The sequence below is a fragment of the Fundulus heteroclitus genome, unplaced genomic scaffold (genome assembly GCF_011125445.2).
Source record: "Fundulus heteroclitus isolate FHET01 unplaced genomic scaffold, MU-UCD_Fhet_4.1 scaffold_40, whole genome shotgun sequence".
NCBI lineage: Eukaryota > Metazoa > Chordata > Actinopteri > Cyprinodontiformes > Fundulidae > Fundulus > Fundulus heteroclitus.
In genome coordinates this window covers 619,128-639,991 of record NW_023396813.1, presented here as the reverse complement: position 1 = coordinate 639,991, position 20,864 = coordinate 619,128, and the positions used below count along the sequence as shown (strand labels likewise).

Below are 20,864 nucleotides of genomic sequence, written 5' to 3'. Positions count from 1 at the left end.
AGCTGGTTGCTACAGACGCTCTCTACCTGTATGTCCTACCAAAGCGGCAAGGGGCGTTGCTCATGAGACGGTGACGTCACGTGCGCGGTACGCTATTGAAGTGACCAAGCAACGAGTACAGATAGACCCCTAGTGGTGCTCAAAAACTCTTCCTTTTGCCTAAGATGAGATAAGTGCCCTTACTGCTGGAGCCTGATTTTTTGCTTCATTCATCAAAAATGAAAAACACTGTCTGCCATCAATTCCCCCCAAGTGTGTAGGTGGAATTTGACTGGCACTTATTTGAGTTCTAGTAAGATTTCTGCACTTGCTTTATCCACTGCGCACAGAAGCCCCGGCCCCCTCCCTGTCTTCCACCTAACCCTAATGCAGTGTTGAGTGCCAGTCCAAGCCGCTGCAGCTGCCACACTGCTGCTCTGATCCATGGAATCAGACTGACAGGTTGTGTCAGTGGAATCCAATGTTGTTCGGTGCAAAATTAAACACAATAATGGTTGAGTGTAGGTATCACACTTGCCTTTTCATACAAAGAACATCCATGCATAATGCCCAGGCAACATGTTTTCTATTCTAGTGATTCGTAATTTCAACGCCTAATTTCAGAGCAGATGGCACCAAGGAGGATGCTCCGGTGAAGGAGTTACTTATCAATCCTGCTCCCTTCACCTCAGTAGAGAGCTCTCTATATTTTATAGAGAATATTGATGTTTTAGTTTTATTTCAGTAATTCAAAGCAGAGTTTTGATATATTTTTTATGTCTATTTTATGTCTCTTACATATATGGCCCTGTTCTGTCTGATTTTGCCTGGTATTAATTTATTTATTCAACTTTACAGTTTGAATATGTGCTTAGACTTGTAACTAATGAGTAAACAAAAAGAATATGTAAGTCAATTATATTATGCAGTTTCATTTTAGGAGTAAATCTGGCAATGGGTGTCCGTTTTATGGTTTAAGCGCCTGCCCAGAAACATGTCTGTACGCCTGCTTGTAAGTGAAACCAGAAAGGCCCACAGAGAAAATCTGCTTCACTGTAGTGGAAAGGGAAGAACATGTTCATATTGGTTTCATTTCTTTTGCAGCTGAAAGAAGATGTTGGAAGTGAAAACATGCAAGCAAACCAACATAATAATAACAAAATAAAAGACTGAATGTTGCCAACATGGGCTGTTTTCATGTAAAATAATAATCCGCTCTCTCTTAACAAAGGCATGTAATATACAATGTGAATACTTTTAAGGCATGAGGGCGGCAGTAGAAAATGTGATGAAGTTCAGCCAGAGTGACGTGGAAGATCACAGGAAGTCTTCCCACCGGTGTAAACAACGGGCTGAGAGAAGTCAGTGCCTGGCAGGCAGCGTTCAGGGTTTACACTGAGACCCTGACATTGTGACTCCGCCCACCGCCCGCTGTCATGCCCTTAACAGCAGAATGTGGCATGATTCTCCCAAATAATCATCATCGCTAACTGTACCGGAGGGAAAAGTGTACTGATGGCAGCTTTTTCACACCATCTTTCCAGTTGATCTAGTTTTTTCCTGCTCTGGTCCCAGTTAAGGGAGTTCAACAGATCCTGGAGCTGCTTTTTGCAGGCTGAACTAAGCGCTACTTTATTCAGCCTCCCTCTCGTCAAACTGTTGATCTTTCTGCCTTGTGGACACGCTTTCTGGAGCACCAGCTATAATCACAGGAAAAAACAACAGGGATATATTTCTGTTGAGCACAAGGAGCCGTTTTATCTGCACCATGTAATCTGAAGGTAAGCTCTGCTTTGTAAAGATTGAGGGGCAGCCGGCTGTGTGCATGCTGGACGGGTTGGCGTGTTTTTATCCTGTAGAAGTGGGTTTCAGTGCAGATCCCCCACAGTTAAAGAAAAGCTCCTGATGATGCCAAGAACAGAAAGCAGGAGTCAACAGATGCATCTCCTGTCCCGTTAAAGCTGTGCGTTTTCCTGAAAGTTTGGGAATCAGCCTAAACGCAGTTTAGGACCTGTTATTTTTATTAAAATAATAAAAATGGACCTGGACCTTATCCACAGTGGTCATGGTGCTGATGGTCAAACTGAGGAAAAACCCGCACCAGGAGATGGGACGCCTGTGTGTTTGTCAGGCTTTTTGCCTTCTTTGTGTCTGATGTGAACCGGATTGCACCGTGGTAACGCGCGGTGACAAATAAATATTGCCTCTTTGTCAGACAGCATTGTGCTGCTTCATGAGTCATGGCACAGAAAACTCTACCAGGTGAAAACAATAGAAAAGCCCAGGGAGTCCCATACAAGCTTCCGGTTTACTTCTCCTTCTCCCAAACCAAGCCATTCCTCATTCCTCTGGCTCATCCAGTATTCTTCAGCACATTGCTACTTTGTAATAATGTCAGGGTTTCCCGCAGCGCTATCTTGGCGGCCGCCTCGCCAACATACCCAAAAAAAAAAAAAAAAAAAAAAACTAACTCGATATGCTTGCACGTTTATTTCACGTTAACACGCGGTTTTTTGTTGCTGCTTTCGCGCGTGCATATAGTGAATGGCAGGGAAAAAAACACATGGATACCCCCCCCCCCCCCCATGATAATTACTTTGTATTAATGTGATTTTAGAAAAAAAATCAGGATTGTTTTCTCAAAGTCTCAGGCTGCAACAAAGTCTGGATTTTCCAACATAAAAGATCTTGGCTGAAAGATCAAGACATATTCTCTGCTTGTTCCACTCTGGACCAGTATGAACATGAGAAGAATCATTCCAGCAATATTATTTCCTACCTGATAAACACCTGTTTTAACAAGTGGGCCTACAAAGTGGTAAATGTTTCACAGTGCATCTTATGTTTTTCCCATACATTCTAACATCCGATCTTTTTCTAACCTCATACAAGAATATTATTTATGCCGTGTAGACGTCCCTTCATAAACAGTTATAACTGGCTTCATAGCAGCAGCAGTTCAACACAATGTCTGTGGTAGTTTCATCTCTCTTGTCATTAAACCTAAACTGAAATGATATTACACATGTTCCAATGGAAGGCTACACATTTAGCCTCTTCATTTATCATTTTCTAGCTCAAATAAAACATTCTGATAGGTGGAAGCATTTAGGTTCCACTTTCAAACTCTGACAATCACACTTCGGCTCTGGTTAGGTGGAAACAGAAGCTGAAACAGGTTGGATCGAGTCAGAAATGTTCTGTCTGAGTTCAGTATGAGCCATGGTATCTGGGCTTAGCGGTAGTTCTTTCTGCCCAAACCATCCAAACAACAGTGACCTGCAAGACCGCAAATAATGAGTGTCTACCTTTTAGAAAAAAGTCTTACTTGTATTAAATACATAGAGCTTGTGCTTGACAGCAATTAAATCCTACCAGTCAAAAGCCCCATTTCCACTCCCCTTGTTAAACCGACCCATGCCGAGCTCGGTCCGAGCTTGGATCAGTTAACCAAGCCGAGCTTGGTTCTGACGACCGTTTACACACCACTCTATGTCGGCTCCTTGGTTTCCTCGCCTCCTAGTGACGATCTGCGGTACTGCTGCTCTCTGGGTTTGAAGGCGGCACCAAGCAAATCAAGATGGCGGCGCCCGTAACATTCAGGAAGTTATGTTTGGTGAAACGTTGTTTGTGGAGAGTCAGGCGAAGACGGCAACTTTTGGTAAATTTCCTTGACAGAGTGGGCTTTTGGGACGTGGATGAGACAAACGTCTAAGAAGGATTTACAGACGCAGGAAACAACGACAGACGCTGAGGTTCATCACACTGCTAAGCAGAATCATCTCTGGAAATCGAAGCTAGTATTTTTATGAATGTGTGAAATGTCAGCTGGCTGTCAGGAGATGACGCGGTCTGCTCATGCGCTCTTTGTTACTGGAGAACCGGGCCAGAAAAAAAACCAAGCCGAACCCACACATGGAGCTGGTCTGCATTTAGCGCGGTCCGGTTGTGTCTGGCTCGGTTCAGTTCAGTTTGCGTTCCATTTACACTCCATAGTTATCTCGGTTACTGAGCCGGGACTGGTCTCAGCTCGGTTAAAAAGGGGGAGTGGAAACGGGGCTATAAGGTTCAGACTTCAGGGACTGCAGCAACCAAAAATGTATTAACTATCAATAACGTAATCATTTTAGGATGTTTAAATGTAATAAATCCATTAACATAACAAACTGCAAAAAATGTCGGGATGTTTTTGAGTTAATAACGCAAAACATTTTGCCAGTTGAGTCATTATGTTATGTGCGTGTTACAATGTAACACATGATGGCCACATGAGAACTGTTCTCCTGAATTCTAAGAGATTCTGATAGTGATCTAATTACACAGTGTACTTCACAGTTAAGAAATATTCCTCCACTGATGGAATTTTAACTGAGCAAAACAATGATATAGTAAATGAAGATTTTGAACATCAGCTAATCCTCTAATTAAGGCTGTAGTAGGTAATTCTGTTTGGAAACACTTTTTATTATACTGGGTAAAATCGTCCTTCCATCCTGACAGTACTCAACACATTATGGATTCAGAAAAAGGAGGTTAAAAAAATCCATCTCTGTGGGAGTTGCAGACCTGTAAAAACTCTGACCAATTGGTCAGATTTTTGGTCCTGCTCTCACTTAGCCTCGTGAGACCATCCTGATCTCGCGAGCTTTCAAGGTTTCACTCGCAGATCAGTCTGGCTACTCTCCGTTAAAGAAAATTTGGAGCCGTTCACCAAACGAACGTCCAATCAGCGTTGGCTTTGAGGCGGGTTGAGGTGTGACGCAACGGGAAGCGCGTCAGTTCAGTCTAAACAACATGGCGGCTTCATCCGATGAAACTAGCGTTAGCGTGGCTATCGAGCAAGTTTTATCGGAATTACAGAGTATTTCTCTGCTGAGCTAACGAGCCTTTACCTGCAGCAGCAAGAGTAGCTTGGCTTGTGGTTGTGTTTTCGTCGTCGCTCTGTTACGAGCGACGACGAATCTGATTGGTTCATTTGGCCTGTCTATCACCAACATAGGCCAATCAGCTAACCAGTATTTTCGCCCCTTCCCAAAGTTACTTCAACGGAAGGTTTCCAGATGGATATGCGGAGCAAATCTATCTGGCGGAGTCAGGTAAGCTCTCACTCCCCTCTGTCTCTCAGGTTCCGAGGGTATCCCATTATCTATTGGTTGTCCCACATGCCATCATTCTGACGCGCTCACGGAACGCCTGTGTGTGTACACATTCCTTTTTAGTTTCCGCTTGCTGGCTGCGCATGCACAATTCTAGTGTTTATGTATCGGGTTAGCTTAGCGGCTAGGTTAGTGGTTAGCTTCAGAGTTAGCCGTTCATTGTAGCTCCGCTGCTCTCACCATGTACTTTGAACATGGTTGAGAATCACAAGAAGTAGACCCCTTTCATGTTTATAAGAAGAAGAGCAAGGCCTCATAGAAATAAATAAGACCAGAGTGGAATGGGAGATTTTTTTCTTCTTCACATGATCCCCCTGAAGAGCATAAGAGCAAGATCAGACATTCTTGCACATGTGCAATTATTCAAAATGGACTTGGGGAAACTTCCTAGAACTGTCATAAGCGATTTTAATAATGATAATTAATTGAGTAATCAATAAAAAAATTAACACATTTTGAAGATTTTTCACATAGTTACTTAAGCTTATTTCATGAGTGATAGAAATAAATGAAAAATGCTAATTAGCAAAATATTCAATTGTTTTTTTGATTAACAAGGATAAACCTCCAGCTGAATTTTCTAGGCTCAAAATGTTAAAAGCTCACCTCTTTCTGGATGACTTAACATCAATACAGTACTAACTGCCCCAGTAGTGAAAATGATCAAGAACATCCATCCATTTTTTTAACACGTCTATCCTCGGGAACACAGTGCGCTGAATAAATAAACAATATAACGAAGCTTTAAGGCAGATCATTTTATGAATCGAGGTCCTCGAATCAATCAGTAAACAGTGACAGCCCTAGTTCTGTCTAACTAGAACATATGTGCAGTTACAGCATCCTAATGAATGAATATAAGGGCTATCCCATCTATACTTGCTGAACCAAGTTCACAGAAACTGCTAAACAACTCTTAATTTAAAAAATGCCCTTCAGGTTATGTTTAAACCATTAGCAACTGAGATTATTACAATTGTAAAGGATTTTTTATTGCTATTCATATCACATATCTTCTTACATTACTAGCAACTTATTGCATTGTTGAGTTTATTTAAAATGGCTAACATTGTTATGTTATTGGGCGTTATGGCATTATTTGTGGTTATAGGGAGGAATATTTGCATGCTGTGCTATTTGGGCTCACTAATCATTGTGAGGAAAAGCTAGCTGCATATATTTAGTTCTGCCACCTGGTGCCAGTTACAGATGGGTATTCCCTGTATTCCTTCAACCAGACTAGATGATTATCTTCACTCCCAGGGTGTCTTGGAAGCAATCTGTGACTCCTTTGTGTTGGCTCTCATATGTACTTGTGTTTGTACATAGCATCAGAAATGCTGATTTATTGTCTGCTTTTTTTCTCATTTTGCCTTGTGTTACGGCTGCTTCTGCTTACACAACCCGTCATCAACTGTTTTTTATGGATTCAAGGTGATCAGGTTCTATAAGTGAAAATTTTTTTTCTTATCTAATCTATGTGCTAATTATTTAAAAAAATGGATTTTGTATGACCTTGTGAGGTGAGAATAACTTTCACAGGTTATCCTCATCACAGAAAATGAGTGTGATGATTGTAGACTTTGCCTAAGTTTATCAAGTTGGTTGCCAGTTTTGTGCTATTTTAGTAGACTCTCTATTGTTTCCCTGATCCCTGTGTTTTGCTTGTTCAGTCATGTTGCCCAGTCAGCCTCTCTCAGTTGCAGTGGTGGCCTCCTGCTTCACTGTTAGCTGTTGCCATCCTGTCGTTAGACCCATTTGCCCCTTGGTGCTATAACCACCCTTGTAGGGTCACCCCCTCCCAAGTTTGTCAAAGTAAAAAGATTTTTGTTGGTATAATTGGAGTATTTACAACACAGTGATAGTAGTCTCCAAAACCATCATAAATTAGTTCCACTTATTCTATTTATTTTTATTCTAAGGCTTCTACTGCAGCTGAAGTGGAGATTCAAGAGGCACCAGACGTAGACATATCCAGGTCATGGGCTGCACCTGCTGCATTCATGGTTAAAGCTGCAGTAGGGAGTTTTGAGAAAACTGTGGACTTAGCTTGAACATTTTAACAAGCACACCTTGCAGACCCCTCCCCCTGTGTCTCTACTGCACTGCAGCCCACCCCCCAGGTAAACACTAGAGCCTGCCACGCTTCAGTGTTTACCTGTCTTTGTTTTCTGAATGTACAGTTTTCTTTCTTTCTCCACCATTTCTCAGTACAGCTGCCGCTCACTTGCAATCTGGAGCTTGAATTTTGGTAAATCTGTGTTGGGGAGGTGTGTGAGCAACGTGTGCACAGGAGTGATTGACAATGGTAACAACCAATCAGAGCCAGACATTCCTCCTCGCTCTGATTGGTTGTTTCTGAGCGGGAGCTGTGTGTTTCTGCAAATGACAGTTGGACCACTGGGGGAGACAGAGGAGCTGGATTATTTTAACAGATTATCTGTCTCATATTTACTGTCAGGACTAGGGCCAGGCGAAATGGCTTAAAAATAAAATATTTTTGTTTAACAAATATAAATTGTTTTTTAAAAATGGCTTTTATGTCAAGCATTTCATATGGGTGTTGACCGATTCAAACCGCAACTAAATACAAGGTGGGGAACCTACAAGATGGCGGCACTTCCATTGCAAACAATGAAAATATAATAAAATGTTTGCTGCTAGTGGTATTACACAGTGAGCTAAGAACAGGTTTCTTGATGTTGAGGTTTCACCTCTCTGGTCCTGGGGCTGGATACCCCTCTGGGGTGGCGGCGCCTGGATCTGTGAATATAGGACATGAGTGTGAGTGTGTGTACTGTGTCCCCCTCCATTTTTTTTTCAGGAGGGTCTGTATGTTCACAGGGGCACTAGGGTGGGAACGAGTGAATGTGTACATGGTTTTCTGTTTGTCTATTAGTCAGTTTGAGTTTGAACTGACCCCTCTCCTGGGACATTTCAGGACTCCACTAAGCGTGGAGCCCATCACCCCGTCCTGCTCTCCTTCGCTGGCTGGCGCCTTGGCCCGCTGGTGCGTTGGTGGTTCTCGGCGTCTGGGGCTGAGTGCTTGGGCAGGCGCCGGCTCGGTCCTGGTGGCTGCTTCACGAGGCGTGGGCCCCTGTGGCTCCGTCGGGCGCCCTGCCTGGGGGTGTGGTACCCCTGGGCCTAGGGTCTCTGGGCCCATGGCTGAATCTGAATCTGAATGGCTGAATCTCTCTGGCTCCCGGTGGAGTCCACGGGCTTGTCTCCGTGGCTCCTAGCGGCTTCGGCGTTGTGGTTGTTTGGGGGTTTTCTTGGGGATCATCTCTGCTCTTCTCTTGGATGGGGGAGTTAGTTTTCCCTGTATTGGCCCGTCTTGCGCACCTTTGCTCGGGGCTCCCTTTGGGCATCTGGGGTTCTGGTTCTCCTGGCGTCTGCCCGGTTCTCTGGGGGGGTGGGTCTTTGGCTCCTCACAACCGCTATTGAACATTTTTCTTATGGTAAAACCTTACGTACACAAATGCATTCTCACAAACTCCTACAGGTGCTTGGATTCAGGTACTTACAGACTCACTTCTATACAGAAAATCCCTATTATTATCTTTAGCTGGCACTATACATTTCATGTTAAATAATCCTGTACATTCTTCAGTGATGGTTGGTTGTTCGTACCTGTAATACTTTATCAGTTGGTTTTGTTCTTTTTATATCTGTCTTTGCAGGTGTAGAAGCAGACTAAGAGGATGTTATGTTGCTCTCTTCCTTTCCTCTTTCACCTTTTCTCCTTTTTAGCATTTCGTCTCATCTGTTTCTCTCCTTTTTTTCCTCTTTTACCTTCTCGTTTCTGTGTCCATTGAACATGAAATAGTCCCAGCATAAAATCTAATAAAGCTTTTTGCATATATAAATCAAGCGGAGCACTATGGAGAAAGCAGTAAGGCTCCACTTGTGAAAGTAAAATCTGTTTGGGTCTTTTTTCAGGCTTCACTTCACTTGTATAACTTCAAACTTAAAAAATAAGTAAATGAGTAAATTAAAGTGCCTCCTCTTATGGTAAAAAACAGTTTCCTCTTCACAATATTTTGACAATATATATTCCTAAACATATTCAGCCCAATGAGTAATTAAGCAAAAATAAAATCCAGATTTTCAAAAAATGTAATCTTAAAAAAATTTAAATTTGAATTAATCTATTAAATCGATTTATCCCCCAGCCCTAGTCAGGACATATTGACAATTTTAATAACTATGGAAAAAAGACATTAATACAAAAGTTACCTGCTGCAAGTTTAAGGAACAGAAAACATCAACAACATCTTACCTGGACTAAAGTGACTGGATTGGTGCTAATTTGTCTTCTTTAAAGAAAAAAGTAATGTTAGAATATAAATTTATGTGAATTGGAGCTGTGTGAAGAAAAATCTTTATTTGTCATTGCAGTTTACATTCCAATTAAATATGTTATGACTTTTAGGCCATCCATTAGGGAGCACTGGGCAGCTGGGGAACAATCTGACTAAAGGCCCGTTTCCACTACCCTTTTTTAACCGAGCCGAGACCAGTCAGTCCGAGCTCGGTAACCGAGATAACTCTTGTGTGTAAACGGTCAGCAGACTGAACTGGACCACGCTAGACATAACCGGACCGTGCTAAATGCAGACCAGTTCCTGAGTGGGTCTCGGTCTGTTTTTTTTGTCCCGGTTATCTAATAAAGAAGAGCGCATGAGCAGACCGCGTCATCCCCTTACAGTCAGCTGACTGTCCACGGTTTTTCCGCCGTGTCTGGCTGCACGTCCCGATTCACACTCCATTCAGACAAATTTCACACATTCATAATAATACTAGCTTCTTTATCGTGCCACACGGATTCCAGTGATGATTCTGCTTAGCAGTGTGATGAACCTCAGTGTCTGTCGTTGTTTCCTGCGTCTGTAAATCCTTATTAGACGTTCATTTGTCTTATCCACGTCCCAAAAGCCGACTCTCGCGAATAAATTCACCAATGGTTGCTTTCTTCCCCTGACTCTCCGCAAACACCGAAATATCACAATATCAAGCATAACATCCTGAATGTTACGGGTGCCGCCGTTTTGTTTTGCTTGGTTCCGCCTTCAATCCCAGAGAGCAGCAGTACCGCAGATCGTCACTAGGAGGCGAGGAGCAACCAAGGAACCGGGATAGTGTGGTGTGTAAACGGTCATCTCGACTTGGTTAACTGATCCAAGCTCGGACTGGTCTCGGCTCGGCTCGGTTTAACAAGGGGAGTGGAAATGGGGCTTTTGAGGCCATATTTGACTATAGGCAGAACTCTTTTATAGAACAACTTTTAGTGTCTCTCTTGGATTATTTTGTTCTCAAATACAATTTTCTGTCTCTTATGTCAGCACCATTAACTCATTTGATGTTTTTACGTTCAACACTGTTTGATTCCTTTTTGGTGTGGCTTTACATTGGCCTTTCATTAATTTTCATTTTAATAAAAATAACTCTCTGCCTGTTGTATCCGAACTGTAGTAGCCTGGCATAAAACGAACAACCAGCGTCTTGTTGTTGCTTCTTGCAGCTTCATGGGCATGGTGGGATTATAAAGACTGGAATACACTGTTTAATGTTTTGTTCTTAATCTCTTATCAACCAACATTGCCATCACTTAGTGGAATCTGTATAGCTTTTAAACTCCTTACTGGATTAACCTACAAGGAAGGGGTTTTAGTATTCAGACACAAACACAAATGAAACTATCTTAAAGTCACACGTGTAAATGAGTTGTTTTCCTACATATTTCAATGGATTTCCAAACACTCATGAAGTATGGTAAAGTCAGATAATTCTTGAACAACACCCTCCTACAGCTAAAGGATCCATCTACTGCAGTGCTTTGGGCAGTACCATAAAATTAGTTCTACAGATGAACAATGAAACAGTCAATGTGTTCATACGTAAACAACATGTCCACCATGGAGACACACTCACCACTGTTGCTAGAATTTTATTTAATATTACATCCTGTTCTATGAGCTTCACTGCCTTTATTTTACAGTAGTGCATACACGGTGGAACTGGGTCAAAAAGAGGCTGGTGCCAGCATCGTTTCCATACAACAGGAGAACAAACTGCTGTTTCTTCCTCCTTTATTCTTTTACAATGTAGCATCCTGGGATCTGCTGAAATGGGGCTTTTTCTAATCTTTGGCCATATGGCACCTAGGAGAAGAACGGGGTAGAGGGGGAGGGTGACATCTAGGTCAGTCTGTGTTCTGGAAACAAAGAGTAAAACTAATCCTTGGCAGAGTGTGAAATATAATTTTTTCCATCCATAAAATAAAAACTCAGTCTGAATCTGCTTTCACTGTGGGGATGTCCAAGGAAGATTTTCCACACAGTGTTGGGTCCCTGCAACTAATTTCACAGAACCCATTTTTAGATTACTTTAACAACTACTAATCTAAGCTTACATTTTTCTTTTACTGACAACATGCTACCCCCATTTTACTCTGTGTTAAGATAAAGTAAATATAATTTTACACTGGGATATTAATATGAATAACAAATTATGAATGCAAAATCTGTTTAGAAAAACTCCATCTCAATGATTGATTCAAACATTATCTTTTGTATGATTTTATCAGCCTCTTTCGTCATGGAGGGAACTGATTTTTGCTCAACTGGACAATTGCAACATGTTATTTGATTGTTTTATCCCCTCCATTCTTGTTGATTATTTTTTGGGGTGGGTGTCCTTTGGGCAGGACTCAGTTTGGACCTAGGCCTACCTGTTAGACAAGTAGCCTTTATTTCTGACTCTGTGAAGTTCTGATGTGCTTAGTTTATTTTAGAGGAAAGAGGCTTTTTCCCTACAGCTTCTCTAAAAATATGTTGTTTGTAGATGTTTTAGATCAGGGGTGTCAAACTCATTTTGGTTGAGGGGCCGCATTCAGCTTAATCTGATCTCAAGGTCGCCACATGAATAAACTCATTGCAAGATTAAATAGAACTAATAAAAGTGGACTTGTTGTTGATTTATATATTAAATGAATTTCACTTTTACACAATATATTATGAATAACCTCAGCCTTTTTAAGAAAAGTATGTGCAATTTCAACAATATTTTTACTTAGTTAAACATTTACTTAAGTGCATTATGCATAAGATGCATTAACTGTCTGGGTGATGTCAAGGCTTGGCTGTCAAAAAACCTTCTGAAGCTTAATGAGAGCAGGACAGAGGTGATGGGGTTTGGAAGTGCCATCACTGACTTAGGACCTTTCAAGCATTTTGTGCGTTCCAAAGTAACCAGCCTTGGTGTCACCATAGACAGCGATTTTAAACTGAACGAACAGATAAATAGCGTTTTAAAATCGTGTTTTTATCATCTTCATGTTTTATCTAAGGTAAAACCGTTTTTATCTTTTAACCTCTTTGAGCAGGTTTTACACTGTTTTATTTTTAGCCGTCTGGACTACTGCAGCACTTTATTCAGGCATTAGCCAACGAGCTCTCTCCCGTCTGCAGTTAGTCCAAAATGCAGCGGCTCGTCTTTTAACGGGGACCAGAAAACATCAACATATTACACCAATTCTTGCGTCTTGCACTGGCTCCCTGTTCGTTTTAGAATTGATTTTAAGATTTTATTGTTTGTGTTTAGAGCCCTGAATGGGATGGCTCCTCAATACATCACCGACCTCCTCCAGATTTATTCTCCGGCACGTGCTCTGAGGTCTGAGGTCCATCTTCAGTTAATAGTGCCTAAAACCAGAGGGGACAGAGCATTTTTTTTTTATCAATAAGCTTTTTTTCTATATCGTCCAGCCCTAGGGAAAAGGACACAATTCTGCAGATTTTCTCTTCAATATATTGATTTATATTGTGCACAATGGTACATGTTGATGATACACAGGGTAAATCTTATGACCAAAGGCTTTGTCATGTGCAGAAGGAGTTCTAGAATGGAAATCAGCACTTTTATTTGACCAGATTCTATTTTATGAGGTGAAAAACACATTTTGCTAAATTGTTCAAAGATCACAGGTCCACCTGGCAAACCATCTACTAAAACTATTACGGAACACATATTCTTCAGCTGAGTCAGTCCAGATTGGCTGCAGTAATATTCAACATGTGGATGTACAAAGTCTGAGGCTTCTATATTTTCAAAAGGGTTTTCATGGTGTTTAGCAGTGTTTATTAAGGAAATTAGATTTGTTTCTTTCTGTCATCACCTATAAATCAGACATGGTTAAGTTTGCAATTGTGGTTCCACTGGAAAAATAATGTAATTGTATGCCCTTTATGTCTTATCTTCACACGGATACCAAAAAAAATAATTTACACTTTAGAGTTGTGGACCTGTACTTGATTTATACCAGGTATGTAATTTCAGGTCGAATTGCTCCTAAACGACTCTGGGCTTAAAGGGTTTTAATTCTGTTACAAGTGTAGATCTGTGAGCCTGAGATTATCAACATGGGGGGAGGGCTCCATTTAGAGGGATTTAGGTTACTAAAAATGTCATGTTAAAACGGTTGCCAGTTTTGTGTGTCAACATGTCATGGATGCATCTTAATATCTGTCTGTCTGGATCAGTACAATTGCATGGATGATACCTGAGGAGACTGGGAATGCAATTAACTTTTTAACTTATTGAGCCGTGTTTTCGACATTTACTCCCCAATGAAATGAAAAGCTGCTTAATACACAGGGGCAGAGAACGCTGGGCAGTGCTGGTTTTCTTTCTAGAACCAGCTTATGTAGCTTACAGAGTCAATGGGTTTCAGGTATTCAGACAAATGCTTCTGTGTATACCAACCAATACCAATTTCAACACAGTTAATCTATGCCAATATTACTGTAACACTTTTTATTGTCTTCATGCTAGATTATACTAACAGTGTGTGTAAATGCAGACTATGTCTGGGCTTTCTGGCATGCATACACCCCTCCAAACAATTGAGTCAGAGTTGGATTTGAAAGTGGTGTTCCACTCAGAGTTTTACAGTAAAACACTGTAAAGAATAGAAAAGATTTTGTTGTCAGTTACACAAATACAATAATGGACACGCACATTGCAATTGTTGTCCAATATTCTCAGGTCAGCTTCTAAATTTAAATACACCTGACAGGACAATGCACTAAGATTAAATAATATTTAATTACAATCAAAACTACATGAGGCAACAATATAAGTTCAATGTACACACTGTCATAAAACTCTGTGTTGTATATTGTGAGATGCTGATTTGGGAGCTGGGGTGATCTGACTGGGAGATCATTGTCAGTAGTTTAGAGGGATGATTGTGTGAAGTCATTTTCTCCACAATATCCAGGAGAAAAAGGTTCTATGACAGGCCTGCAGTCTCAGATAATGTCTTTAACTTTTAAAGTTTAACCACTTGAAGAGACCATAAGTGAGATAGTGTTTATTGTTGAGGAATTTGAAGAGTTCTCCTGCTGCAATATCAGGTGTACATACAGTTGTATCCATAGAGAATAGTCAGAATCAACGACCATTACAATGTCAAGGTGGTGATTTCCATCAAAGGTTCTGCCTTCTTCAGCAGTTTGATGTGTGATAAAATATACTGCTCAAAAGAAAATGGGAACACCAAAATAACACATCCTAGATCTGAATGAATGAAATATTCTTATTAAATACTTTGTTCTTAACATAGTTGAATGCGCTGACAACAAAATCACACAAAAATGATCAATGGAAATAAAATGTATTAACCCATTGAGGTCTGGATTTGGAGCTACACTCGAAATTATAGTGGAAAAACACACTACCAGTGGATCCAACTTTGATGTAATGCCCTTAAAACAAGTGTGTGGCCTCTACATGTGTAATGAACGGAACCTACGGATCCAGTATTTGAATCAGACAAACGGTGTTTGATTTGTAACAGTTTATTCAAAACTGAACTGCAACTTTCTGGCATGCATACACCCCTTCACATCCCATACATCTGGAAACAGAGACAGCGGCCTAGTGACCATGTTTATCTGGTAGTGAGTAATGTTCACAAACGTGACGATCACTAACCTTTTCTCTGTGCTTAGTCCGGGAAGAGTCACGAGCGGAGGTTCCAGCCGGCTGGCTGCCGGGCGTGTGCTGCTGCTCCCGTGTGGAACTCAAGCAGATGGACCGTGGTCAGAGGACAGCCAGAGGGTCAGAACCATGGACACGATGGTAGGCAGGATGATCAGGAGGAACAACCAGAAGCTGATGTCGGGGACGAGGTCCGAGGTCCAAGGTCAGAGCCAGGTGATTAGATGTCCGATGTAGCACCAGAGGGAAATCCAGGAAGACGTCGGGACACAGTTTCAGGTTCAATATACGGTCAGGCTTATGGGCTAGACGATGTCAGGCAGGCTTGGTGATCAGGTAGCAGGTCCGGTTCGGTACACAAGCAGGCAGAGATCAGGCAGGCGATCAGGTCAGGCAGAAGTAAGAAAGACAGGTGAGGCGTGATCAGGCAGGCTCAGAGGTCGAGAGGCAGAACAGGTCAGGATCAGGTAGACAGAATCAGAAGAACGCTGGAATAAGTCTCACCAAAGGCTCGAAATGATCTGGTACTGATGTCTGGTCTGAAGGCTGGTTATATACTGGCAGGTGCAGGTGGATCAGGTGAGAGATAATGAAAAACGGGGCTGAGTGTAGAGTGAGTAATCAGACCAGCATCAGTGCCAAGATCATGATAACATGCCTGTATGACCTCCCTACAATGCCTGGGCATGCTCCTGATGAGGTGGCGGATGGTCTGAGGGATCTCTTCCCAGACCTGGACTAACGTATCCGCCAACTCCTAGACAGTCTGTGGTGCAACGTGCCGTTGGTAGATGTAGCGAGACATAATGTCCCAGATCTGCCAAACTGGATTCAGGTCTGGGGAATGGGCGGGCCAGTCCATAGCATCAATGCCTTTGTCTTGCAGGAACTGCTGACACACTCCAGCCACATGACACACTCCAGTCTTGCATTGTCTTGTATTAGGAGGAACCCAGGGCCAACTGCACCAGCATATGGTCTCATCTCTGTACCTAATGGCAGTCAGACTACCTCTAGGCAAGGCAAGGCAAATTTATTTATATAGCACAATTCAGTACAGAGACAATGCAAAGTGTTTTACATGATTAAAATATAGCAAAATAAAACAGAATAAAAGCAAGCAGGAATAAAATGTAGAAACAAAAAAGAACATTAAAAACAGTAAAACAGTTTAACTATAACAGTGGAAGGCAATCCTAAACAAATGTATTTTTAATCTCGATTTAAAGGAACTCAGGCTTTCCGCACCTTTACAGTTTTCTGGAAGTTTGTTCCAGATAAGTGGAGCATAGGAACTAAATGCTGCTTCTCCTTGTTTAGTTCTGGTTCTGGTTCTGGTTCTGCAGAGCAGGCTGGAGCCAGAAGACCTTAGTGGTCTGGATGGTTGATACACTGATAACAAGTCTGTGATGTATGTAGGAGCTAAACCATTCAGGGATTTATAGATTAACAGAAGTATTTTAAAGTCTATTCTCTGAGATACAGGGAGCCAGTGTAAGGACTTTAGAACTGGGGTTATGTGCTCTACGTTCTTAGTCTTGGTGAGGACACGGGCAGCAGCGTTCTGGATCAGCTGCAGCTGTCTGGTCCATTTTTTAGGCAGACCTGTGAAAACACCGTTGCAGTAATCAATTCTACTAAATATAAATGCATGGATTAGTTTTTCTAGATCCTGCTGAGACATCAGTCCTTTAATCCTGGAAATGTTCTTCAGGTGATAGAAAGCTGACCTTGTAATTGTCTTTAGATGCTTTTGGAGGTTCAGGTCTGAGTCCATCACTACTCCCAGATTTCGGGCCTGATTAGTGGTTTTTAGGTGAAGCGACTGAAGCTGTGTGTTAACTTTTGATCTCTCCTCTATTGGTCCAAATATTATTACTTCAGTTTTGTTTTTATTCAACTGAAGAAAGTTTTGGCACATCCACGTATTGATTTCTTCTAGGCATTTACTCAGTGCTTGAATTGGTTCATAGTCACCTGGTGACATGGTGATGTAGAGCTGTGAGTCATCTGCATAGTTACGGTAGCTGATGTTGTTATTTTTTATGATCTGAGCTAGAGGGAGCATGTAGATATTGAAGAGGAGGGGACCCAGGATGGACCCTTGGGGAACCCCACATGTGATTTTTGTAATCTCTGATGTAAAGTTACCTATTGATACAAAAAATTCCCTGTCCTTTAAGTAGGATTTAAACCAGTTGAGAGCTGTACCAGAGAGGCCGACCCAGTTCTCCAGGCGTTCTAAAAGGATGGAGTGATCGACAGTATCAAATGCTGCACTGAGGTCCAATAGAACCAAGCACGGTGGTTCTTCCATAGTCTGTATTTATATGGATGTCATTAAAAACCTTGATAAGGGCGGTCTCTGTACTGTGGTGAGCACGGAAACCAGACTGGAAAACATCAAAGCGGCTGGTCGTTGTTAAGAAGGTGTTTTAATTGTTGAAACTTTCACTTTAACTGGAGCAATGCAGTCAATGATGCCTGAGACTTTAGAATGAAAGTTATCTACTAGCTCATCTACTGAGTTGCAGCCCAAGGTTGAAGTAGCAAAGTAAGCTTAAATAAAATTTTCTGTGGCATTGTCCTTAAAGGTGCGTTTTCTTACGATGTCCCTTTGGCTAAATGAGTCACTGGAAATGATGCATTCAAAGGTAACAGAAAAGTGAGACAGACAGCAGGTCACTAAAATCATTAAAAAAGTTTGATGTGGACTTAGGAGGCCTGTAAACATTCAGAAACATAGTTTGTACCAGGCTCTTTACCTGGAGAGCCAAATGTTCAAAAGAGTCAAATTTTCCCAAAAACACCTTTTTACACTTTAGTGAATCATTAAACAATGTTGCTACTCCTCCACCTTTCCTTTGCTGTCTGCTCTCACAAAGGAAATTGTAGTTTGGAGGTGTCGACTCCATCAGTATAGCTGCTTCACTAAATTCATGCAGCCATGTTTCTGTTAAAAACATAACATCAAGATTATTGTCAATAATGAAGTCATTAATTAAAAGGGATTTTCCTGACAGAGATCTAATATTTAGTAAACCCAGTTTATATGACTTGGTGGTTGATGATGTCTATGTGGCAGGTTGCATCTGACAGTTTATCACTTTTAAGTATTTGTTCCTGTTTATCCTTTTGTTTGGTCTTGCACCCAGAGCGGTCCAGGGATTCTCATTTTCCTCAGGGATCTGTTTGTTCAGAGAGTTGCTGGGCTGGTGGTCAACTTTCAGAATCACAGGCAGGGTTGTTTCATTTCCATGCGCGGCATTTACATCATAATTCACTTCGAGTTGACAGATTTTCAGTTCCATAACCGCTATCTTCTGTAAAAGCTTGTCAAAGTCCATTGTGGTAAAGGTAGGCATCTTTTCAAAATCAAAATCAAAAAATAAATGAAATAAAATAAATAAAATAACTAAATCCAACTTTCTGTGGTTTTGGTTAAGATATAAAAAGGAGATAAAAAGTAAAAGGCAGGAAAATGCAAGCAAGCAGGGAGCACACTGCAAAAACAGATCTAAAAATAAGTAAAATGTTCTTAAAGTTAGTGTATTTGTCCTTGATTTGAGCAGGTAAATAAGATTATCTGCCAATGGAATGAGTATTTTAACCCCTAAAATAAGATAATTAGACATCCTGCACTTAATAAGATGATGGAGATGAGTTGTTCCTATTTTAAGTGCAAAAATCTCATTCCATTGGCAAATCATCTTTTTTACCTGCTCAAATCAAGGACAAATACACTAATTAAGTAAGAACATTTTACTTATTTTTAGATCCATTTTTGCAGTGCAGAGAAAAAAGCGTCTGAGCAGGCAGAGAGGCGGAGAGAAAAGGGCCTCTAGCGAGCACATGGTGGGCTGTGCGGCCCCCCAAAGAAATGCCACCCCACATCATTACTGATCCACTCCCAAACCGGTCATGCTGGAGGATGTTGCAGGCAGAAGAATTTTAACCCTTATCAAACGCCATCATGTGTGGATTAGCGTCTGTCACGTATGCTTAGTTTCTGCTGGCCTTTCCTCACTGTTTTGACTGGATTCTGGAAGCTCTGGAAACTGCCTCTAACACAACAGCTACCCTTGTGTTAACATGTGCATCAAAATACAGCATGTCCATATGGGGATATTCCTTCTGGGTTGGTAACTGTTGCCGGTGAATGTATTTTAAACGTTTGCTTCATCCATTCAGTTTATGACACCCAAAACTCTAGTAATTCCAAGTAAACCCTAACCACTTTGACTCCTGATTCAGCTTTGGCCAGAACAGGGCAGGGCCTTTTGCCTTTGGAATAGCACAGACACATGGTACCACAAAACCAATGAGCTTATTTGAAGCTCAAGTTCTACATAGTCATTACAGTGCGGTCTTACAGTAACCTGTGGTTTTTGTCTGCATTTACCAACGATGTGGCTTCAAACAGTTGTAAGTGTGCAGATGAAGGGTCAACCCAGATTCTTCAGGACCTTTTTTTACCAGAATGTGGCCATTGGATGTATCTGCTGGATTTGCATTTTTTATACCCCTTTTTTATACCGTTTCTGTACAGTAAAGAAACACTACATAGTTATGAAGTGTTTTTTTAAGAAATGTGTTTAAGAAATAGCAAGGGTGCAGGGGCAAAGGACACCCCTTTCTACAAAAACTGACAATACTGACAGCTTTTAAATGGAGCTGTAACGTTGATTAATTCAGATTACAAGTTGTAGGTCTTTTTAGTGCTCTAAATGGGAGATTGCTAATGACCATGGAGTGTTTTTTATACTGTATCATACAACCTGTGTCCCTGTTTAGCGGTCCTGCTCAGTAGCAGGGTTTTTTTTGGACTAACCCTGGGCTTTTCCTATGGTTTATCTAGATCTGCACAAGGAAGTATTGGAAAAGGTGCTGAAACCTGTAGGTGCTTAAGTGCAAATACTCTGCATAAATTTATTCTGAGGGATGCTGAAAAGACTGTGATTAAATGTCTTTCCATTTCTGGAATAATATATTGTTAAGGGTTACCATTTTTCTTCAGAGACAATAATTTATTTCAATATTCTCAACCCCCACATCGTTCATATAACACGTCAGTTCTGAATAAACAGCAGCTTTTTATATAATGTAGGTGACACAAAACATCTTTCAGAAGCAACTGTATGTAGCGCTGTTGCACTATATAGTTTAGTGGTGCTCTCTAGTCGCCGACCACAAGACTAATAAAAGAACTATACAGAATTACAGATATCAGTGAAAGCAATAATTTATTTGGTAGGAAATTTTGAGAGTGCAAGCACTAATTTTCTATTCATATATTTTAGTTTTCCAGGCATAATTGGCTACACAGATAGCACTCCCATTCCTATCACTGGTCCTTTAGTAAATGACAGAGATTATGTGAATAAGTTTTTCTAGAGCATTAATGTGCAGGTGGACCTAAATACACTTAATCAATGTCAATGTAGTTGACACTGCCGTGGAGAACATTCTTCTGCATGCAACATCCTCCAGCATGACCGGTTTGGCAATGGGTCAGTAATGATGTGTGGTGGCATTTCTTTGGGGGGCCGCACAGCCCACCATGTGCTCACCAGAGGTAGTCTGACTGCCATTAGGTACAGAGATGAGACCATATGCTGGTGCGGTTGGCCCTGGGTTCCTCCTAATACAAGACAATGCTAGACCTCATGTGGCTGGAGTGTCAGCAGTTCCTGCAAGACGAAGGCATTGATGCTATGGACTGGCCCG

The 20,864-nt window shown here is 41.4% G+C and overlaps 1 protein-coding gene across 8 annotated transcripts in view; it reads left to right on the top strand.

Annotated features, from left to right (window-relative positions):
• Positions 1–1,381: 1,381 nt before the first annotated feature.
• The window catches only part of LOC118556053 (PDZ domain-containing protein 2-like), a 106,813-nt gene continuing 87,330 nt past the window's right edge, over positions 1,382–20,864 (top strand). For 3 of the 8 annotated variants that reach the window (XM_036130995.1, XM_036130998.1, XM_036130996.1), the window contains exons 1-2: positions 1,382–1,760; positions 15,149–15,353. The gene's annotated coding sequence lies outside the window, so the exon portion shown is untranslated. The remainder of the gene's footprint in view (positions 1,761–15,148; positions 15,354–20,864) is intronic. The other 5 variants (XM_036130993.1, XM_036130992.1, XM_036130991.1 and 2 more) reach the window with 5 other exon arrangements.